General features: G+C 39.0%; 1 protein-coding gene and 1 long non-coding RNA gene across 11 annotated transcripts in view; one reads left to right on the top strand and one right to left on the bottom strand.

Annotated features, from left to right (window-relative positions):
- mad1l1 (mitotic arrest deficient 1 like 1) overlaps positions 1-21,941 on the bottom strand; it is a 1,066,498-nt gene that overhangs the window by 901,256 nt on the left and 143,301 nt on the right. The gene's annotated exons all lie outside the window — the stretch shown is intronic.
- LOC138758846 (uncharacterized) overlaps positions 1-21,941 on the top strand; it is a 28,740-nt gene that overhangs the window by 461 nt on the left and 6,338 nt on the right. The gene's annotated exons all lie outside the window — the stretch shown is intronic.

The raw sequence follows: 21,941 nt of genomic DNA, 5'->3' as shown, positions 1-21,941 counted from the left end.
GCTACCAAGTCCATAAATCATGAAAGACCATGGCTTGAATTTTACAAATTCCATCGTTTTCAACAAATGACACCAGCACAAGAATTGGATTTTCGACTCTGATACTAATAATTATGATATTTCCACTGAAATTTAACAATGCAATAAAGAAATACTTATAATATGGTAATGTCTAATTAATTACAGGCAACAATTATGTTTCCACTTATTGGAAATCCAATAAGAAATTCAGTAAATCCAAAAAGAAATTCAGAGAATGAGTGGAAAATGTAACTTGCAGACCCATGAAATTGAGGTGCCAAGCATTATTGGATTTAAAAGAAGCACAGAATTCAAAATTAAGTTAGATTGAACAAATGATAGAAACATAGCTAATTTAGGTTAATATAAAGGTGGATAGGAGGCTCGATTCATGATCTGAGATACAAACATTGGGATATATCAGCTGCAATGAATGGACAAGTTGTGCATATTTCTGATTTGTAAGCTCCATTCAATTCTCTGAGTATTAGAGATCATGGAGAGTGCAATATCATATTACATGATCTAATCTTGCTGAATCTAATTTGCTGCCAAATTACACTGTTTATGCAAAAATACCTTCACATTAACATAAATCAAGAACATTGCAAATGCCAGGAATTTAACATAGAAAATGTTGAAAGTAAAGCAGAGTATTAGACATAAACAGATCACTGAGCTAAGAGAAGACACAGACACTTCTTGTATGTTCGCCAATCAGCTGGATTGTCAGGCGCGAAAGTGGCCATTCAGTAATGCTGGGAAAAGAGGGAAGGAGGAGAAAAAGCAAACACTTACCATCAATCATGGAAAATATATTGAGTATTATACACCCCACTGTGTAATTGGATCATGGTTTTCCTCACCTCCAGATCATAATCAATGAAGATTGGTAAGAACATCTCCCTCACAATCTCCATCAGTAGCAGAGCACCACAAGGCTGGGTTCTTAGCCCTCGTCTCTAATCTACTATGTGAGTGGGAAGGAAAGGTTGAGAATCACTGCTCTAGACCCAATTGTTATTGAAATACTTGGCTTGAGAAAAATTGTCATTGGCCCATTTCCTTTGGAGTTATGAAACCATGCACATAACAAGTCAATTTGGTACGGTTAAAACTGTGGTTTTCAAACATTTTCTTTCCACCCACATAACACCCACTAATCACTAAACACAGAGCACCTGTGGCAAAGGGAATACTTAAAGTGGTATGTGAGTGGAAAGAAAAAAGTACACAACTGCTTTACACCAATGACTGTGTGCCTCGGTACGACAATAACACCATCTATAAATTTTCCAATGATACCATGGTACTGGGTTACATAAAAGGTAACGGTAACAGTTTCATTACTGTCACATAATTCTACATATAGAATGTAATATACAAGAAATTCTTTAACTTTAGTCTACAGTAAGACTGGAATAAGTCTACAGTAAAGTTAGAGAAATTTTTGTCTACAGAGTTGACCCTTTGTCCAGCACCCTCACAGAAACCGACAGCACCTGATGTTCCGAGGCGGTATCCTCTCCAAGAAAGGTGATGAGTCAGCATACAGTATAGATTAACATTATTAACATTAACATAACAATTACAGCACGGAAACAGGCCATTAGGCCCTTCTAGTCCGCACCGAACCAAACACCCCTTTCTAGTCCCACCTCCCTGCACAATGCCCATAAACCTCCATCTTCTTCTCATCCATATACCTGTCCAACCTTTTCTTAAATAATACAATTGACTCCGCCGCCACTATTTCTCCTGGAAGATCATTCCACACGGCTACCACTCTCTGAGTAAAGAAGTTCCCCCTCATGTTACCTCTAAACCTCTGCCCCTTAATTCTTAACTCATGTCCTCTTGTTTTAATCTTTCCTCCTCTTAACGGAAATAGTCTATCCACATCCACTCTGTCTATCCCTTTCATAATCTTAAATACTTCTATCAAATCCCCTCTCAACCTTCTACGCTCCAAAGAATAAAGACCTAATCTGTCCAATCTCTCCCTATACTCTAGATGCTTAAACCCAGGTAACATTCTGGTAAACCTTCTCTGCACTCTCTCCACTCTGTTTATATCCTTCCTATAATTAGGCGACCAGAACTGCACACAGAACTCCAAATTAGGCCGCACCAACGTCTTATACAATCTCAACATCACCTCCCAACTCCTATATTCCATGCAATGATTGATAAAGGCCAGCATACTAAAAGCCTTCTTTTGCAAGAGGAGTAGCTATATTAATTAGTAAAAATGTGCCATTTAAAATAGAAGAGGAAATAATAGATCCAGCAGGGAGACATGCAATGATAAAATGCCAGATACATTCGGAGCTTTGGAATCCACCCAACGCACATTCACCTAACGAAGAGATTGAAAATTTGGCTGAATGGTGCATCAACAATAATCTTGCACTCAATGTCACCAAAACTAAGGAGCTGATTGTTGACTTCAAGAAGGGAAAGCCAGAGGTATACCATCCAGTGATCATTAGGGGATCAAGGTGGAGAGGGTGAGCAAATTTTAAGTTCTTGGGAGGCATTATCTTGGAGGATCTTTCCTAAACCCAACACACTAATGGCATCGTCAAGAAAGCATGTTAGCGTCTCTACTTCCTCAGGAGTTTGCAGAGGTTTGGTCTGATGCCATTAACTGTGGCAAATTTCTAAAGTATGCTGACCGGCTGCATAACAGTATGGTATGGGGACACCAATACCCCTGAGTGTAAAGGCTCAAAAAAGTAGTGGCCACATCCCAGGATATCACAGACAAAACCCTTCCCACCATCCAGCCCATGAATCCATGCCTCCCAATTTACATTCAATTAACTTACACCCCCAGTTCATTTAGAATGGTGGAAGAAAACCGGAGCCCCCGGGGTAAACTCATGTAGATACGGGGAGAACATACAAACTCCTTACAGACAGCGATGGATTCAAACCCCGGTCCCAATTGCTGGCGCTGCAACCACTATACTAACTGTGCCACTCCCTAGCTAGTTCTTTATTTGTTTTCATGTATATGTTGTGTACTATTTTTTTTTGCAATACCAATAAGTGGTAATTCTGCCTGCCCCACAGGAAAAAGAAACTCATGAGTGGTATGTGATGTTATGTATATACTCTGACAATAAATCTGAAATCTAAATCTAAATGATATACAAAATTCCAAAATAAAATTTGAGATGGTGAAACATAATTAAGGAATGATGGTGGGGTATGAAGATCTTTGTCACTGAGAAATAGAGAAATGTAAGACAAAGTGACCCAGGAAATAGGGAAGATCAACAACTAAGTGTGGCACAGTTAGTGCAACATTGTTTCAGCGCCAGTGTCTGGGAGTTGAATTCCAAGCTGACTGTAAGGAGTTTGTAGGTTATCCCCGTGTCTGCGTGGGTTTCCTCCAAGTGCTCCGGTTTTCTCCCACTGTTCAAAAACGAATCAGGGGTGTATGCCAATTGGGCATTTTTGGGTCTGTCGCTGTGCTGTAAATGTAACTATGAAAAGGAAATGTGTTTGAAGAAAACAATGTTTTCTTTAGAACACAGAACACTACAGCACAGTAGAGGCCCATTGGCCCTCGACGTTGCGGTGACCTATTTATTCCTGCAAGAAAAAAAACAATAAACCCTTCCTATCTCTTCCTATTTTTCTTCCTTCTAAGAGTCTCTCAAATGCCCTAATGTTTCGACATCGACCACCACCCCAGGCAAGGTATTCCAGACATCCACAACTCTGTTAAAAATATTACCCCTGCTGTCTCCCCTGAACTTTCACACCACTTTGTACAATAGTGTTTGCTATTCCTGCCATGGAAAAAAGGTGCTGGCTGTCCATCCTATCTAATCTTCTCAGAATCCTGTGGACCTCTATTAAGTCTACTCTCATCCTTCTTTGCTCCAAAGAGAAAATCCCTAGTTCTCATTGTCTCATAGACATATTTTCAAATCCAAGCCACATCCTGGTAAATTTCCTCTGCACCCTCTCAATAGCATCCACATCCTTCCTAGAATGAGGTGACCAGAACTGAACACAATACTCCAAGTGCGGTCTCACCAGAGACTAACAGAGTTGCAATATGACCTCTCAACTCTTGAACTCAATCCTCCAATTTATGAAGCCCAGCATCCATAGGCCTCCTTAACTATCCTATTAGCCTATGTGGCAACTTTGAGAGATGTATGGATTTGGACCCCAAGTTCTCTCTGTTCTTCCATACTACTAATCATCCATCCTGTACTCAGCCTTCAGGTTTGACCTTCCAAAATGCATTCCCTCACACTTATCTGGATTGAACTCAATCTGCCAATTTTCCACCAAACTCTGCATTCTGTCTATATCATTTTGTAACCTATGACAATCCTCAACATTATACATAACTCATCTAACCTTCATATCATCTGCAAACATATTGACCCATCCTTCTACGTCTTCATCTGGGTCATTTATAAAAATCACAAAGAACAAGGTCGCAGAACTGATCCCTTTGTAGCTCCTCTAGTCACTGATCTCCAGGCAGAATACTTTATGTCCACGACTCTGTGCTTTCTACAGGTAAGCTCATTTTGAATCCACACAGCCAAGATTCCATGGATCCCATGCCTCATGAATTTCTGAACAAGTTTCTCATGGGGGTCCTTTGAAGGCATGGAGAGATGGGAATAAGCAATAATAAATCATGTAAAGAAATCAGATCGGGAGGAGTCACGTGATGGAGTAGTGGCCGGTCGAGAAAAGCAGCCCTCTCCAGGAAAATAGGAAAAAAGTTAGGAAAAAGCAAAGCATAACAAAAATAAAATATAAGAAATAGAAGATAAAGAGAAAGAAGATGGCTTCCAAGAAGAAGAATGGAAAAACAAATGAAAAAAAGTAGAAAAGTCACTGGAGAAGAAAGAAGAAGGCCTTACCTGCACGAAGGAACAGGACGAAGTGGTGACGAGGAACGCCCGACCTGTGAGGTCAGTGCTGCCCTGCAGAGTCGTGACCCACCAGCTGCTGGACTACAAAAATGGCTCTCGGAGCCAAACAGAAGTGTGCAATCAGAGGAGGAAGAGGACACCGGCGGGAGGGGGGCTCAGCAGAGGAGCGGGCTGTCACAGAGCGAACAGATGAGGGACGCCTGACACCAGGGCGCTCAGCTGAAGGATGAAGAAGACAGCAGAAGAGGGAACGATGAAACAGACGAGGGAGATAGACAGAGGGATCACTGACAAGAAGATCAACATCAGGAAGCACAACAGACGAGCAGCCCAGGAGGGGAGGACCAACAGCAAGAGGCCCAGCAAGAAGAGGCCTGACAAAGAGATACAAGCAGTTCATCAGGAAAAACAGAAGAGACACAGACAAAAAGAAGAGAAGAAGACACAAACACAGGTACAGACACAGAAGAAGACCAAGATCTTCACAGAGAAATAGAAGGTAAAACTGATGAACAGAATATAGATAAAGTATTTTTTGAAGAACCAACGAGATCACTAAAAGAATGGGTATTATTAGAGTTTAATGCAATTAAAAAGAAAATGAAAAGAACAGAAATGCAAAGGTTAGAACTGGTAATGACAGAAATAGGGAAAAGAGTAGAGAATGTGGAAGAGTGGGAAACGGCTATAGAAATGGAAGTAAATGACTTAAGAGAAAAATTGGAAGAAAGTGACAAAAAATTAAAGAGACAAAAGAGTTATCTCAGAAAATTGATATGTTGGAAAATTATAGTAGGCGAAACAACATAAAAATAGTGGGCCTGAAGGTGGGTGAAGAAGGCACTGACATGAAGGAATTTATAACAGATGGATCCCAAAGGTCCTGGGAACGACAGAAATGCAGGAAGAAATGGAAATAGAATGGGCACACAGAGCATTAGCTCCGAAACCACAGGCACATCAAAAACCAAGATCCATCTTAGTAAACTTTTTCAGATACACGACAAGAGAAAATATACTGGAACGGGCAAGGAATAAAGTGGAGAAGATAATAAACCATCGGAATACTAGGGTCAAAAAGTATTTTTTTATCCAGACGTAAGTTTTGAACTCTGAAAGAGGAAGTAAGAGTTTAACACAGCGAAATCGATTTTATGTGAAAAAGGTTACAAATTCATGTTAAGACATCCAGCCGTGCTTAAAATATTTATACCCAGGGAGCAAAACAGACTGTTCTCGAATCCGGAGAAAGCGCAAGAATTCACAGAACGTTTCCATGACAGGAAAAGAGATGAAGAGATGTAACAAGAATGAAGAATGACGATAAAGTATATATATAAAGATGTAAAAACAATGTATATGTAAAGAACTAAAGAGGGAAAAGAGAAGGGAGTAAGGGGGGAAAAAGAGAGAGCTTTGTTATATGTGTTAAAAAAAGTGTTTTCTGGAGAGGGCTGGGTAGAGGAGGAATAACCATCACTGCAAAATCAATTGACGCTGCGAAAAAGATCACATTTTGCCTGCCAAGGGATATGAGGCAACTCAGAGAGGGGGGGGACTTTTGAGGTTAAGGTATTAGTGGATGTGGGAACTGCGGAGGTACTTTATGTCTTAAATGTGTTTTCGTACATTAAGTATAATAAGAGAAAACTAAGAGATGAAAATGGGGAAAAGGGGGTTGGAGGTGGCAAAGAGGTGGAAAAGAGGTGTATGCAAGATATAAAATAGCCATGTTGAACTATATGACTATAAACATTAATGGAATACATAACCAAATTAAAAGGAAGAGGTTACTAAATTTATTGAGGAAGGAAAAAATAGATATAGCATTTGTGTAGGAAATCCATCTAACTGAAGCAGAACATAACAAGCTAAAGAGAGACTGGGTAGGACATTTAACTGCAGCATCCTATAATTCAAAAGCTAGAGGTGTAGTCATACTAGTTAACAAAAATGTACCAATCAAAATAGAGGAGCAAATAATAGATCCTGCAGGGAGGTATGCAATGATAAAGTGTCAGATATACTCAGAATTTTGGAATTTGCTCAATATATATCCACCTAACAAGGAGGATCAAAAGTTCATGCAGGATATTTTTTTGAAGATTGCAGACACACAAGGAAATATATTGATAGGAGGGGATTTTAACCTTAATTTGGACCCAATGTTAGATAAAACTGGACAAAAGACAAGTAAAAAGAATAAATTAGCCAAATTTATGGTTAAATCAATGCAGGAAATGAATCATGGATATATGGAGGAGGCAACACCCAAGAGAGAAGGAATTTTCATATTATTTGAATAGACACAAAACTTACTCAAGGATTGATATGTTTTTGTTGTCAGCCCATATTCAAGGGAGAGTTAGGAAAACTGAGTATAAAGCTAGACTACTATCAGATCATTCACCCCTAATATTAGCAATAGAACTGGAGGACATCCCACTAAGAACATATAGATGGAGATTAAACTCCATGCTACTTAAAAGTCAGGGAGTTTTTTGAATGCCAAATGAAAACATATTTTGAAATAAACACAAGATCAGTGAAAGACAAATTTATGTTATGGGATGCAATGAAAGCCTTCATTAGAGGGCAGATAATAAGTTATGTGACGAAGATGAATAAGGATTACAATCGGGAAATAGAGCAGTTGGAAAGGGAGATAGTAAGTACAGAAAAGGAATTAGTAAAATGGGATGATATAACAAAAAGCAGAGAATTTGGCCGACAAAAAAATTAAATACGGAACATTACAAATGTACAAGGTGGAGAAGAACATAATGAAAACAAAGCAAAAGTATTATGAAATGGGAGAAAAAACACATAGAATATTAGCCTGGCAACTTAAAAGAGAACAAGTTAAAAGAACGATACTGCCATCAAGGAAAAAGGACAAACAAATTACATATAACCCAACAGAGAATAATGAAAATTTTAAGGAATCTTATGAACAACTGAAAATGAGGGGAAAAGATGATAAAACAGAGGAATTTTTAGCTAAAATTGAACTGCTGAAATTGCAAGAAGAGAAACAAAACAAACTAATAAAACCATTTGAAATAGAGGAAGTACAGGATATATTAAAAAAGCTGCCGAACAATAAAACACCAGGAGAGGATGGATTTCCAATAGAATTTTATAAAACATTTAAAGAGTTATTAATTCCCCCTCTCCTGGAAGTAATGAACCAGACAGAAGAAACACAAAATTTGCCAGATTCATGTAAGACAGCAATAATTACAGTAATACCAAAGACTGGGAAGGATCCACTAACACCAGTATCATATAGACCAATATCTCTACTTAACTCAGACTATAATAGCAAAATTATTAGCAAACAGATTGGCCAATTGTGTACCTAAAATAGTAAAACAAGATCAAACTGGATTTATTAAGAAAAGATGAACAGCAGACAATGTCTGTAAATTTATTAATCTATTTCATGCAGTTCAAGCAAATAAGAAACCAACAGCGGCTGTTGCTTTAGTTGCAGAAAAAGCTTTTGACGGAGTAGAGTGGAACTACTTATTTAAAATATTACAGAAGTTCAGTCTACCAGAAAAATATATAAATTGGATTAAAGCATTGTGTAATGGACTGTTGGGGAAAGTAGCAGTAAATGGATATGTTTCGAATCAATTTAAATTAAGTAGGTCAACTAGACAGGGATGTCCACTATCCCCCTCATTGTTCGCCTTAGCAATAGAACCATTGGCAGAACTGATAAAAACAGAAAATAAAATAAAAGGGATAAAAATAAAGGAGAAGGAATATAAAATCAGCTTATTTGCAGATGGCATTATAGTATACTTAACAGAAATAGAGATATCAATAAAAGAATTACATAAGAAATTGAAGAAATATCTAGGTACAAAATCAATGCAAATAAAAGTGGAGTGATGCCAATAAGTAACGCAGATTATACATAATTTAAAAAAGAATCACTGTTTAAATGGCAAGCACAAGCAATCCGATACCTAGGGATCAGGTTAGATAATAACTTAAGCCACTTGTACAGACTAAATTATCAGCCACTAATAAAGAAATTGCAGGAAGACTTGAAACATTGGAAAGAATTACCGCTAACGTTGATAGGGAGGGTAAACTGCATTAAAATGAATGTGTTCCCAAGGATACAATACTTATTTCAAACATTACCAATTCACTTAACAGAAAAATTCTTTAAGGATCTAAAGAGAATAATAAGGAAATTCTTGTGGAAAGGGAGGAATCCAAGGGGAGCATTAGATGAATTAGCAAATAATCAAGGTGGTTTACAGTTACCAAATTTTAGAAATTATTATAGAGCTGCACAATTGAGGTATTTATCAGATTTTTACCTGACAAGGGGAGAAAGTACCGGAACATATACTTTATAAGTGAGATGAAAAGCTGGTGCAATATAAAAGCTCACCAGTATTGCATCATTTACTTAATATATGGAAGAAGATCCACTTAGAAAGGAAAAAAACAAATTACCAAATACCAAAATTGTTATTGATGCAAAACCCTCTAATCCCTTTTACAATAGACAACCTTTCCTTTAGAGAAAGGGAGAGAAAAGGATTCAAAAGAATAGAAAACTGTTTTTTGGGAAATAATTTATTAACATTTGAACAGTTGAAGTACAAATATGGAATAACTCATGGTACAATGTTTGCATATCATCAATCGAAAGCTTATTTAAAGGATAAATTGGGAAACAGCTTGAGATTACCTGAAGGAAGCAGCTTTGAATATGTAATTACAGACACAAAGATAATTAAAAGATTTATAACCAACATGTACAATAAGCTGCAAGATAAGGAAAATGAAATAAACTATAAACCTAAGCAGAAGTGAGAAAAGGATCTAAACGAAGATTTAAATAAATGAAGTGTGGGAAAAGTTATGTTCTGGAACTATGAAGAATACAATAAACACCAAGTTACGCATGATACAGTATAATTGGTTACACAGGGTATATATCTCTCCTCAAAAATTTAAAAAATGGGATTCAGCATTATTGGATAGATGTTTTCGCTGTAAGAGGGAAATGGGAAAACAAATACGTTTTGGGAAGAATTAAATCAGGTTAGTAAATAAAATTACAAAAAATAACATACCAAAAAAACCAGAGATATTTCTTTTAAGTAACATAAGAAGTAGAGAATTAGGCCTCAAATTGGATAAAGTGCAAAAAAAATTCATTATGATACCCTTAGCGATAGAAAAATATATATAAAATGTCAACTTGGAAAATGGAAGAGAGCATGAGAGTACAGCAATGGTACATGGAAATGAATAAATGTATTCCATTGGAAAAAATAACATATAATTAAAAAAATAAAGTCACAAAGTTTGAACAAATTTGGGAACCATACATATCAGAAAGAGCTTGCCTATGACCTCCATCCCCTAAAATGAGAATGAAAATGATAAGAAGATAAAACGACTAGATTCAGTGTGTAATAAATAGATGAGGCATTTTTCTTGTTTATTTTTCTTTGTGTGAAGATATTGTCTTTTGGTTTTATTGTATTGTATATGTTGAATATTTATGGGTTTTGGAGGGGGGTGGGTCGAGGGGAGGGGGGGAAAGGGGGAAAATAAAGGGAGAAAAGACCACTGTGTAAATTTAATGAGGTACATTTGTACATATTTTGGTTGATATGGTTCATAGTGTGAAAAAAAATATTTTAAAAAAAAATCAGATCCACAATTAATGATATTTTTAAACTTGTCAGAATTCATACCAAGACACTTTTTTATAAATCCAGAAAAATGACCTGGAGTAGAATCGGAAAGGAGCATTTACATCAAGTTTTGCACGCACCCATACAGCTTCCCAAACGATTCATCGGTCTTAATACTTTCTCAAATCCTCAGTACACACTGAAGTATTTCACAACAAATGAGATTTTTTCAAAGCACGGTCACTAATCTGGATGCAACTCTCTGCCCTACCACATTAGAACATAGAACATTACAGCACAGTTCAGGCCCTTCATCAGCAACAATGAGTCGTGCTACAGAGAAGAGGTGGAAAATCTTGTGATATATTGTAAGAATAACAATGAGTCTCAATGTGGACAAGATGAAGGAGATGATCGTGGACTTCAGGAAGTCCAGGAACAAAAACCCTCCAGTACCCATTAATAATGGGTTGTAGAGAGCACCAAATTCCTTGAAGTCCATTTAACAAGTGACCTATCCTGGACCCACAAATTTCCACACTTGGCAGGAAGGCGCAACAGCAACTGCACTTCCTGAGAAGACTGAAGCGGGAAAAACGACCAGCCACCATCATGTCAACCTTCTACAAAAATAAATAAATATTGTTTAATCAGTAGTAGAACCTTGGATGGTTAGTGTGAGCAGTTCATTTAGTCATTCAGCAGCCTCGCTGCCCGTGGGAGGAAACTGTTTCTCAGCATAGTGGTGCTGGCTCCATCAAGAACATCCTGGCCAGCTCCATCACAGTGTAGTTCAGTTGCAGTAGAGAAGTGGATTAGAGGCCTATAAGAGTGACTGAGAGGATCAATGGGGTCTCCCTGCTCCCCACTGATGTAATCTACAGCGATCGTTGTCTGAAGAGGGCAAGCAAAATCGTTGAGGACCCCTTCCACCCCACACACAGTGTCTTTCAGTTTTTCCTGCCAAGAAAGAGATGCACGAGGATTAGAGCCAGCACCATTATACTGAGGAACAGCTTCTCCACACGGGCAGTGAGGCTGCTGAATGACTAGGTGAACTGCTCACACTAACCATCCAAGGTTCTACTACTGATTAAACAATATTTATTTATTTTTGAATCTGTACATTTGTCCTGCATGTATTTCTTGCCTGTATGTGTGTTATATCTAGTTGTGTGTTTTGCACCAAGGACTGAAGAACTCTGTTTCATTGGGATGTACTTGTACAATTAAATGGTAAATAAAATAGAACTTGAGCTTCAGCCCAATCTAATCCCTCCCGACCTCACACCCATGACCCTTTAGTTTTCTTACAGTGCTCACATCTTGGAACTCAAAGCTGATGAACTGCAAATTTTAACACTAGTATCATTTTGAATGCTAAATGTTAATGGCAACAGAAACAAGGTAGTTGGATGGACTTCTTTGCTGTGATTTCGCTTTATGCCAGAACAGATTTAAGGAGTGAAATGATTTGTCCCTTTTTCTAATATTCCAACATTCAAGCTCAACTCCAGAATCCTGAACTGATATTTCATCACAAAAAAATGAGGAGAAGATTGTTTAAAATTATGATCAGGACATTATACCAGCACCAGGAGACGGGACGTCAGTTTCAGTCACTGCTTGTGGATGCAGGAGCTGTACAACTGCATTAAACAATCATACAACAGCAGAGAGGCATCGTCAAGCTATGAGCCCTCTCAAAAATTATCTTCGCGTGCAGCCTTTTCACCTACTTAACGACATTGATTTTTGCCGCACTGTAATCCTCAACAACTATTGTCTTGCCACCCTCGAATAGAGACCTCGAATCATCTGAGGTCTGGTACAGTTCTTTGTTCCTGGCAGGGAGCTGCACCTCTCAGTATTGCTTTCTAGTTCAGATGATCCAGCAAGATGTAGAATGAAAATCAGTATTCTGGAAGCTGAAAGGTTGGCATTCCACATTTATGACATCATCTCTAATTGACAGAAAAAACTTCCACATCCTATCACTGATTTCATCTCCAAATTACATGCCATTAACAGAGCATCCGATTTTCAGATCATTTATTCCAGAATGTGGAAACTACTGAATTTTTATTTATACAACTCCTTTTGTATCCTTTTCAGAATATCAAGGAAGTGCTTTACAACTAATGAATGTACTTCTGAAACTTAATAGTCACCATTTTACATAAAACAAGCCCCACTCTCCCAAAACAACTGTTTTTTTTAAATATCAGGCAGGAGGATACTTCTGTGATTCTTTTGCTTCATTATGAAGCAAATGTCATAGCCATTTCAATCTTTCAAAGCAAAAGAGCCATGGGTTAGCACCTCACTGAAAAATAGAATATCTGATAGTACAGCATTTGAGTTAACCTTGAGTTACTAGAGTGAACAATGGAGCAGTTACTGATTCCGACTTAGCCACAGCCGCTATTAACAAGGGATAAAACACAACTTTTTCCAACAATTTACCAGCATTTGTTTAAGGTGAGGAAATCACTTGGCTCTCACTGTAAACCAAAAAAATGTAAAACAGGAGTGCATTATTTGCATTTCCCACTAGGATGACTACGATGGGGAAGAGATGGTCACCCACCTCTTTGCAGCCTGTTGATATGCTAAGAGTGTATGGAGAAGGATGCAAGGGTCCTTGACACAATTTATCCCCAGCAGCAGCTTAACAGATGGCTCTCAGATTTATGGGCTGTTCCCAGGGGTTCATGCAGAGACAGCCATCCAGCGCTGTGGATCATCGACTCTGTCAAAGAATCTCTTTGGTCTTCCTGAAACGTGTTTCTCTTCCACCACAGTCAGGGAATGCTGCCATCTGGCACATTCCAGGCTACAAGAATATGTGGTGACGGAGAGCCAATGCAAGAGCTCTGTGGGGAAGGTCCACAGACTAGGTTCCTTCCGCTTCTGGACATTGAGGGGTAAAATTGATGGGAAAGCACATCATACAGAAGGGGGAGTAACTCTGGGGCAGTGAGGACACAGTAATGGCAGTGGTGCTATCACTGATTACCTGTGCCTAGGTTCTACCTCTCTAATGCTGTAAAGAATAGGCCTGGCCTCAGTGTTCCATTCAGTTAGACCTTGCTGCACTCCCTGGCTATCATCGAGAAGTTCTTTCAGTAAAACACCTTTGACCACAACTCCATTAGTCAGCCATCAGTTCAGAACATCCTGCATGCCTTGCAGGAGAAGGACATGATGGGTTCTATGGGTTTCACGACAGTCTGTCAAAACCATTTGAAAGAATGCCTCATCACCAGAATTCACCACAAGCCCAAGACCTTGCCTGACTGACGGTAAGATGAACCATTCTGCCAAATCCTTCCTTCACAGTCTGCGTGTCACCTGCAGCGCATACTACACTGGAGGTACCTACAATGAAGGTGAGACAATCACCCATTTGTGTACTGTAGATTGGAAAAGGTCTGGAAAAGGGCCATATCGAGAGTCACCCCAAGCAGCTGTGACGCATATGGAGACAAACATCAAACGCTGCTGGAAGATCAACAGCTCAGTGAAAGAAGCACTTTGGTTTGTCCAAAACGTGTTGGTTTTCCACTCAATGTAATGCCATGAGGGAAAGCTGCTGAATGACACATTCCAGCCAGCAGAAATATGTGCAGTCAACACAAAGACTTTATGGGGGAAGCCTGCAGTCTAAGGTCTTGCTGCCACTGGATATGAAGGAACTAAATGCTATGTAAAAGTACTGCTATGCTCCAGTTATTCATTGCCTGTTCTCCGGGGGTCGCTGGTGGTTCCACATTATTGATTTTTTTTTAATTAATTTATAAGGTGACCTTGATTAGAGGAAGGTATAAATTAGATTTATTTTTAGTTTTCAGGTTTTTTTTCCTTTAATAGAAGTTATTTCAACAAATGGGTTTAACATGGTTGCAGAGATCATTTCAATTCAATGTTTTTGACGTATTGATGCAGTTTTACCTACATTTTTCACTTTTTTTTCTGTGTGATTACTTGAATTATTATATAATTGTCAATTCTGTATTTATGCTTATATGTTAAACTCAATAAAAATATTTTAAAAAGAAATAAGCTTCAATAAAAATGAAAAGTAGAAGTTTTCCTCTGAGAACCATCAGATAATGCTAAATGCATGGCCAATAATTTATTCTCACTGTTTCTGCAAAGGCATGATATTCTCTGACGGTGTCCTCTAGCCATTAAGCTATTTGTTTATCAATTGGCTGCTAAAGTGTAATCTGTATTTTCACACAAACTGAATTTTAAAATGTGTCAGCATTTCAAAATCAGCTTTTCTGTCAGCCTGTTTCACAGCACTGTTTTATAGTTGCAAGACTTTACATTACTTGCATAATCTTACACCATGGCCCTGCATTTTGTCAAATTTGATGCATTAATCCAGTAATTAGATGGCCTCTGGAATTTATCCATGTTTCACCCTATCACTATCCACCAACCCCTCCCCACATAACATTAAAGTTAACAAACTTATTGTGAGATGCATTTTACAATGTACATATGCACCAAAAACCTTGCTACAACCAAACAGGTACTTCATAAAAAAGACTACAATAGAATACACAATTAATTTTAAAATAGTAAATATGAAAGATTTATAATGAATATTCATACTCTGCAACTTAAGGTCTAACTTGTACTTTTTTTCCCCCCAGTTACAATCAGCAGAATATTTATCATTGAACAGAAATTGCTGACCAGCTGAGTATTTTCAATATTTCGTTTTTATTGGAGTTTCCAGCATCTGCCATTTACTGAGGGCCTAATTTTTTTTATTTAAAAATAAACTTTATTCGTAAAAAGCCCAAGAAATACAAAACAGTGCAAGGCTTTCTTGATATTCATGGTGTGGTTCAGTCTATACATTTCCAGTGGTATTGGCTCTATATATTTGTAGTGTACACCTTCTGTGTACAAAACACATTTGCCACATCTAGCCTTAAATGAACAACTGTTAATTCTTCCAATTATAATAAAATTGAGCCCCACAATTTTCACGTTGAAACTTTCTATCTTTAATATCATATCTAATTTTCTCTAAACTTAAATAGGACATTACATCATATAACCACTGTATATGAATAGGGGATGAGTCGTCTTTCCATTTCAATAAAATTGCTCGTCTGGCTATCAACGTGGTAAAAGCTAAAACTTTTTCCTGAGATGCCAATATAAGTTATCTGAATCACAAGAAAAACCAGAATAATTAATGGGCAAGGTTCCAAATTAATCTTAAGAATAGTTGATAATGTTTGGAAATTGTCTGTCCAGAATCTCTCTAAATTTGGGCACTCCAAGAACATATGGATCAGAGAAGCTTCAAAAATTTTACATTTCTCACATAGTGGATCAATATCTGCATAAAAATAGATATAATTTAAGTTTGAACATACAAGTTCTGTGCGCCACCTTAAATTGTAATAAGGAATCATTGAACAAGCTGAGAGTAGAGTACCAATCTTCACCTGAAAAGGTCAAGTTCAAATCTTGTTTCCAATTTCTCTTGCTCCCAACATTGAAGTTTATTTTGATACAAATTTATAGTAGAAAATAGCTCCTTTAGATCCAAGGAGTTTAAAAGAGATGTCAATACAAGATGCAGAATTTCATTTGCATCACAAAATGAGCTCCACAAATAAAACAGGTCAGGATTTCTAGGGTCAGATGTTAGTTGTTGACCATTAATCACTGAAACTGATTGACTGGATACAGGATCACTTATCCTGTCTATTGTCACCACCTCTTGGTACTTGGAACTTATCCAGTTTTGTCCCCACTTTAAGCCAAGCCACTTGGCTTGTTGGTAATAGTACTATGAGAGTTAACATGGCCAAGAAGCTACAAGTTATGGAGGAACCAATTCTACTGTTGATGGTTCAATCTCAATCTTTCATAACGATAACATCAAAGATCAAAACAAAGGGTGCTGTTGGTAAAATGTTGCAACTTTGCCTCCCTCAGGCTAATAGTGTCACAGATAGATTGGCGAGGATAGTATATCAAATTCAAGTTCTTGTTTATTATCATCCAAATGCACCAAATTTCACTCCACTGAGGACATCCACATGAGATGCTGTCTTAAAAAAGCAGCCTCTAGCCTGAAAGACCCCACCACCCAGGCCATTCCCTCTTCACTCTGCTACCATTGGGGAAAATCTAAAGGAGACTAAAGACGAGTACAACAGCCCAAGAATAGCTGCCATCAGATTCCTGAACAATCAATGAACCAAAGACACTGCCTTACTTCTCGTGCACCATTATTTTTTTTTATTTTTAATAGCAATGTTGTAAGCTGGTTACAAACTGAATGTTTGCCCAGTGATGCTTCCGTAAAACACCGAATGTCATGTCATTCTTGACAATAAATCCTGATTCTGAACTAGAGAATGGGCTGTTATTTAACAAGGGCTGCAAGGGTTATCTGGGTAACTACAGAAATGACATACAAACCTCTTCCCTTTGGTTCCATCTGGTCTCTCTTTCTACCACTATTCTCCCTTCATCAGATTTCAGCATATAGTCAATCTTTGTCTTCTAACCACCCACTTGATTCATCTTCCTCCACCTGACCCCTTGGTTCTCTCCCTTTGTCTGGCACTTTCTTGCAATGGAGGGAGTGCAGAGGCGATTCACCAGGCTGATACCTGGAATGGCAGGAATAACTTAGGAGGAAAGATTGCGCAAATTGGGATTGGACTCACTGGAGTTTAGAAGATTGAGAGAGGATCTCATAGAGACCTATAAAATTCTGGTAGGACTGGACAGAATGGATGCGGAAGGGATGTTTCCCATGGTGGGGGAGTCCAGAACCCGGGGCCATGGTCCGAGGATAATAGGCAAACCATTTAGAACTGAGATGAGGAGGAATTTCTTGACCCGGAGGGTGGTGAATCTGTGGAATTCATTGCCACAGAGAGCAGCAGAGGGTGGTTCATTGAATATATTTAAGAGGGAATTAGACATATTTGTTCAGTATAAGGAAATGAGGGGTTACGGAGAGAAGGCGGGGACGGGGTACTGAACTTTAAGATCAGCCATGATCTCATTCAATGGGCCAATGACCAACTCCTGCTCCTATCTTCTATGTTTCTATATTTCTATGTTATCACTCCTCCGCCTCTGTCCATCATGTTTCACCTCTGCTTGGTTAACCAATTCCTTATAGCTCCCTGCCCTTCTGCTTCTGCCCTTTCCTCTTTACACTAGCTCTGTACTACATTTCCTCAACCTTGGAACCACAGAACACTACAGCTTAGGAACAAGCCCTTTGGCCATTCTAAACTGTGTCAAACATTTCTTCTGTCTAGTCCCACTGACTTGCACCATATCCCCCCCCCCACCCCCATCCATGTGCCTGTCCAAATTTTTCTTAGATGTTAACATCGAGCCCACATTCACAACTTCAGCTGGCAGCTCCTTCCATACATCCACCACCATCTGCATTAAGAAATCCCCTGAATGCGGTGCAGTTAGTGCAACACTGTTACCAGTGATCGGGTCTGGGGTTTGAATCCTGCCCTGTCTGAAAGGAGTTCGTACATTCTCCCTGTGTCTGCGTGGGTTTCCTCCAGGTGCTCCACTTTCTTCCCACCCTTCAAAACGTACCAAGTTTGAAAGCCAATTGGGTGTAATTTGGTGGTGTGGACTCACGGGCTGAAATGGCCTGTTTCTGTGCTGTATGTTTGAATTTTAAAATTTAAACTTTTCCCCTTTCACCCTTAACATTTGTCCTCTAGGTTTCATCTCATTTAACCTCAGTAGAAAAAGGCTGCATGTATTTGTTCTATCTACACCCATAATTTTATATACCTCTATCAATTCTCCCTCATTCTTCTACACTCCAGGAGATAAAGTCCTAATCTGTTTAACCTTTCTCTGTAACTCAGTTCTTCAAGGCACAACAACAAATCCTGATCAATTTCCTCTTTGATAACTTTCTTGTAGTTAAGTGTCCAAAACTGCAAACACTACTCTAAATTTGGTATCAACAATGTCTTACACAATTTCACCATGCCATCTTATCTACTATACCTAATACTTTAATTTATTAAGGCCAATATGCCAAAAGCTCTCCTAAGGACTCTATCAACCTGTGAAACCCACTTTTAGGGAAAAAGGTATCTGGATTCCCAGATCCCTCTGTTCTACCACACATCATGGGAATTTAAAAGTGAAGCAGAGCAAAGCAGAGCCTGAACTCAGGAACTGGAGTGTCAGGGACTATGCTTGGTTTCAAAAGTTCACTTTGTTTAAAAGTGAAGTGATGGGCCCAAGTCTGTGCAAATAAAAAGGGAAGCTCAAGCAGATCAACCAGTAGGACCACCCAGGCCTTTCCACACTGCGGGTGAGTAGTGACCCTACTTGAACCCAGGTGAAATGCCCAGGAATCTAGGACCTCCCGGGCCTTTCCACACTGCGGGTGAGTAGTGACCCTACTTGGACCCAGGTGAAATTCTCAGGAAAGCAGGACCTCCCGGGCCTTTCACACTGCCGTCAAAATTCCCTGTAATTTGCCCTCTCCTGCAATTTTGAGGTGGGTGGGTGGACGCATTATGCACTCACAGGAGTAAGAGCTCTCAGGATCTCGGAAAAGGACCGTTATGTGGTTCCCCATTGTTCATTCAAACCGACCTTCTCTGATATGTGAACTGGATGCAGGGTGTTTATTTCATCATCACGTGAGCACGTGTCTTTAAAGCATTTCTTTATCAAGTTCTCCAATCAGTGTTGAATGAGATTCAGATTTAGTGATATGGCTGGATAAAGAAGATGCAGTGGATGTTGTCTATTTGGATTTTCAGACGGCCTTTGACAAAGTGCCTCATAGGATGCTGCTTAACAAGATCAGAGCCCATGGAATAATAGCATTGGCTAATTGGCAGGAAGCAGAGAGTCAAAATAAAGGGAGCATATTCTAGTTGGCTGGTAGTTGTAAGTGGTATTCCATAGGGGTTTACCTTGTATATCAATTGTTTAGATTATGGAATAAATGGCTTTGATCCCAAGTTTGCAGATGATACAAAGGTAGAAGAGTAGGTTGTTTTGAGTAAACAGGCAGGCTGCAGAAGGATATTGATTTGGAGAATGGGCAGAGAAGTGGCAAATGAAATGTAATGCTGCTAAGTGTACTGTAATGCACTTTGGTAGAAGAAATAAACAGGCAGATCTTTTTTTTAAAGTGGAAAAAAAATTGAAAATTCCCAGATGCAAAGTGACCTAGGGCTCCTGTGCAGGATAGCCTGAATATAAACTTGCAGGTGAAGAAGGCATATGTAATGCTGGCATTCATTTCATGTAAGAGCAGCGATCAGATATTGAGGCTTTAGAAAGCACTGGTGAGACTTCACGGAGTATCGTGAGCAGTTTTGGACTCTTTATTTTAGAAAGCAGGTGCTGACATTGGAGAGAGTTCAAAGGAGATTCACAAGGATGATTCAGGGAATAAAAGCATAATATAGGGAATGTTTGATGGCTCTTGGCCTGTACTCATTGGAATTTAGGAGAATTAAGCGGGGGTCTCATTGAAACATTTCGAATGTTGAAAGGCACGGACAGAGTAGGTGTAGAAAAGTTATTTCCCATGGTGGGTCAGCCTAATGCAAGAGGGCAAAACTTCAGGATTGAAGGATGCCAGCTTAGAACAGAGAGCAGAGGAATTTCTTTAGCTAGAGGGTGGCACATCTGTGGAATTTGATGTCACAGGCGGTTGTGGAGACCAAATTGTTAGGTGTAATTAAGGCAGACATTAATAGGTTTTTGATTAGCCAAAGCACTAAAGGTTATGGGGTGAAATTAAGCAAACAAAATGGTAAAGTGCTTATCTGGGGAAGGGCTAATTATGATGGGATGAGGCAGGAGCTAGCGAGAGTAAATTGGTAAAAGATATTCAAGGGTGAAAGCACAGAACTAATGTGGAGGAAGTTTAGGGACCATTTGTGTTGGGTTCAGGATAGGTTTGCCCCACTGGGGCAGGGAAAAAAATGGTAGGAAAAGGGAACCATGATTGACGAAGTAGGTGAGGGATCTAGTTAAGAGGAAGAAGGAAGCATATATTAGATATAGAAAGCAAGAAAAAGGAAGGGCTCATGAGAAGTATACAGTAGTCAGGAATGAGCTTAAGAAAGGTCTTAGGAGAGCTCGAAGGGGGCATGAGAAGGCCTTGGCCTATAGGATTAAGGAGAACCACAAGGTGTTCTATGTGCATGTGAAGAACAGAAGGATGATGAGAATGAAGGTGGGGCTGCTAAAGGATAAAGGAGGCAAAATGTGCTTCAGTATTCACAAGAGAAAAAGAACTTGATCTGGGTGAGGTCGGTATAGAAACAGGCTTTTGTGCTGGACGATGTGGAGATTAAGGAAGAGATTAAAAACATCAAAATTGATAAGTCTGGGGCTGGGTGCGATATACCCCAGGTTGCTGCAGCAGGAAATGAGGGAAGAGATAGCTGGAGCCATTGCTATGATCTTTCACAGGGAATGAGTAGGAGGATTCAAAAATGGCAAATGTAGTCCCTTTGTTTAAAAAATAGGGAGAATCCTGGGAATTATAGACTGGTGATTCTTACGTAAGTGGTGTGAAAAGTACTGGAGAGGATTCTTAGGGATAGGATCTATGAACATTTGGAAAGGTAACAAAAGAATCTACAAATCTCTAGTGGGACCATACTTATAGAGTATTGCGTTCAATTCTGCTCACCTCATTATAGGAAGGATGTGGAAGCTATGGAGAGGGTGCAGAGGAGATTTATCTGGCTCTTACCTGGATTGAAAAATGTCTTGAGTCAAGGTTAGCAGAACTGGGATTTTTCTCTTTGTAGCGTAGAAGGATCAGAGGAGACTTAATAGAGGTCTATAAGATTATGAGACGCATAGAAAGGGTGGACATCCAACACCTTTTTCCAAGTCAAGGAACAGCAAACACCAGAGGATATATATACAAAGTGAAGGGAAGGAAGTTCAGGGAGATATCAGGGGTAAGATTTTTTTTATGCAGACAGTTTTGGGTGCCTCAAATGCCTTGCCGGGAATGGTGGTGGAGGCTGAAACATTATGGGCATTTTAAGAGACTCTTAAGAGATGGAAGCAAAATAGAGGGTTATGGGTAGAGAGGGTTTTTTTTTAAAGGGTCAGCACAATATCAAGGGCCTGTACCAGGAATGGCCAAACTTACTTAACATAAGAACCACAAACAATAAACTTTGGAAGTTTGAGAGCCACGATCACGTGATCGCAACCATGCTGACTAAAACTACCATTGTGAGCAGCGGCTGGTACGATTCCTCTCTCAGCCACTTCACTGTACATGCTGTTGTAT

The sequence above is a fragment of the Narcine bancroftii genome, chromosome 3 (assembly GCF_036971445.1).
Source record: "Narcine bancroftii isolate sNarBan1 chromosome 3, sNarBan1.hap1, whole genome shotgun sequence".
In the NCBI taxonomy this organism is placed as follows: Eukaryota; Metazoa; Chordata; class Chondrichthyes; order Torpediniformes; family Narcinidae; genus Narcine; species Narcine bancroftii.
Note: the sequence above shows the minus strand (reverse complement) of the source record. Positions and strands in the feature narration are given on the sequence as shown.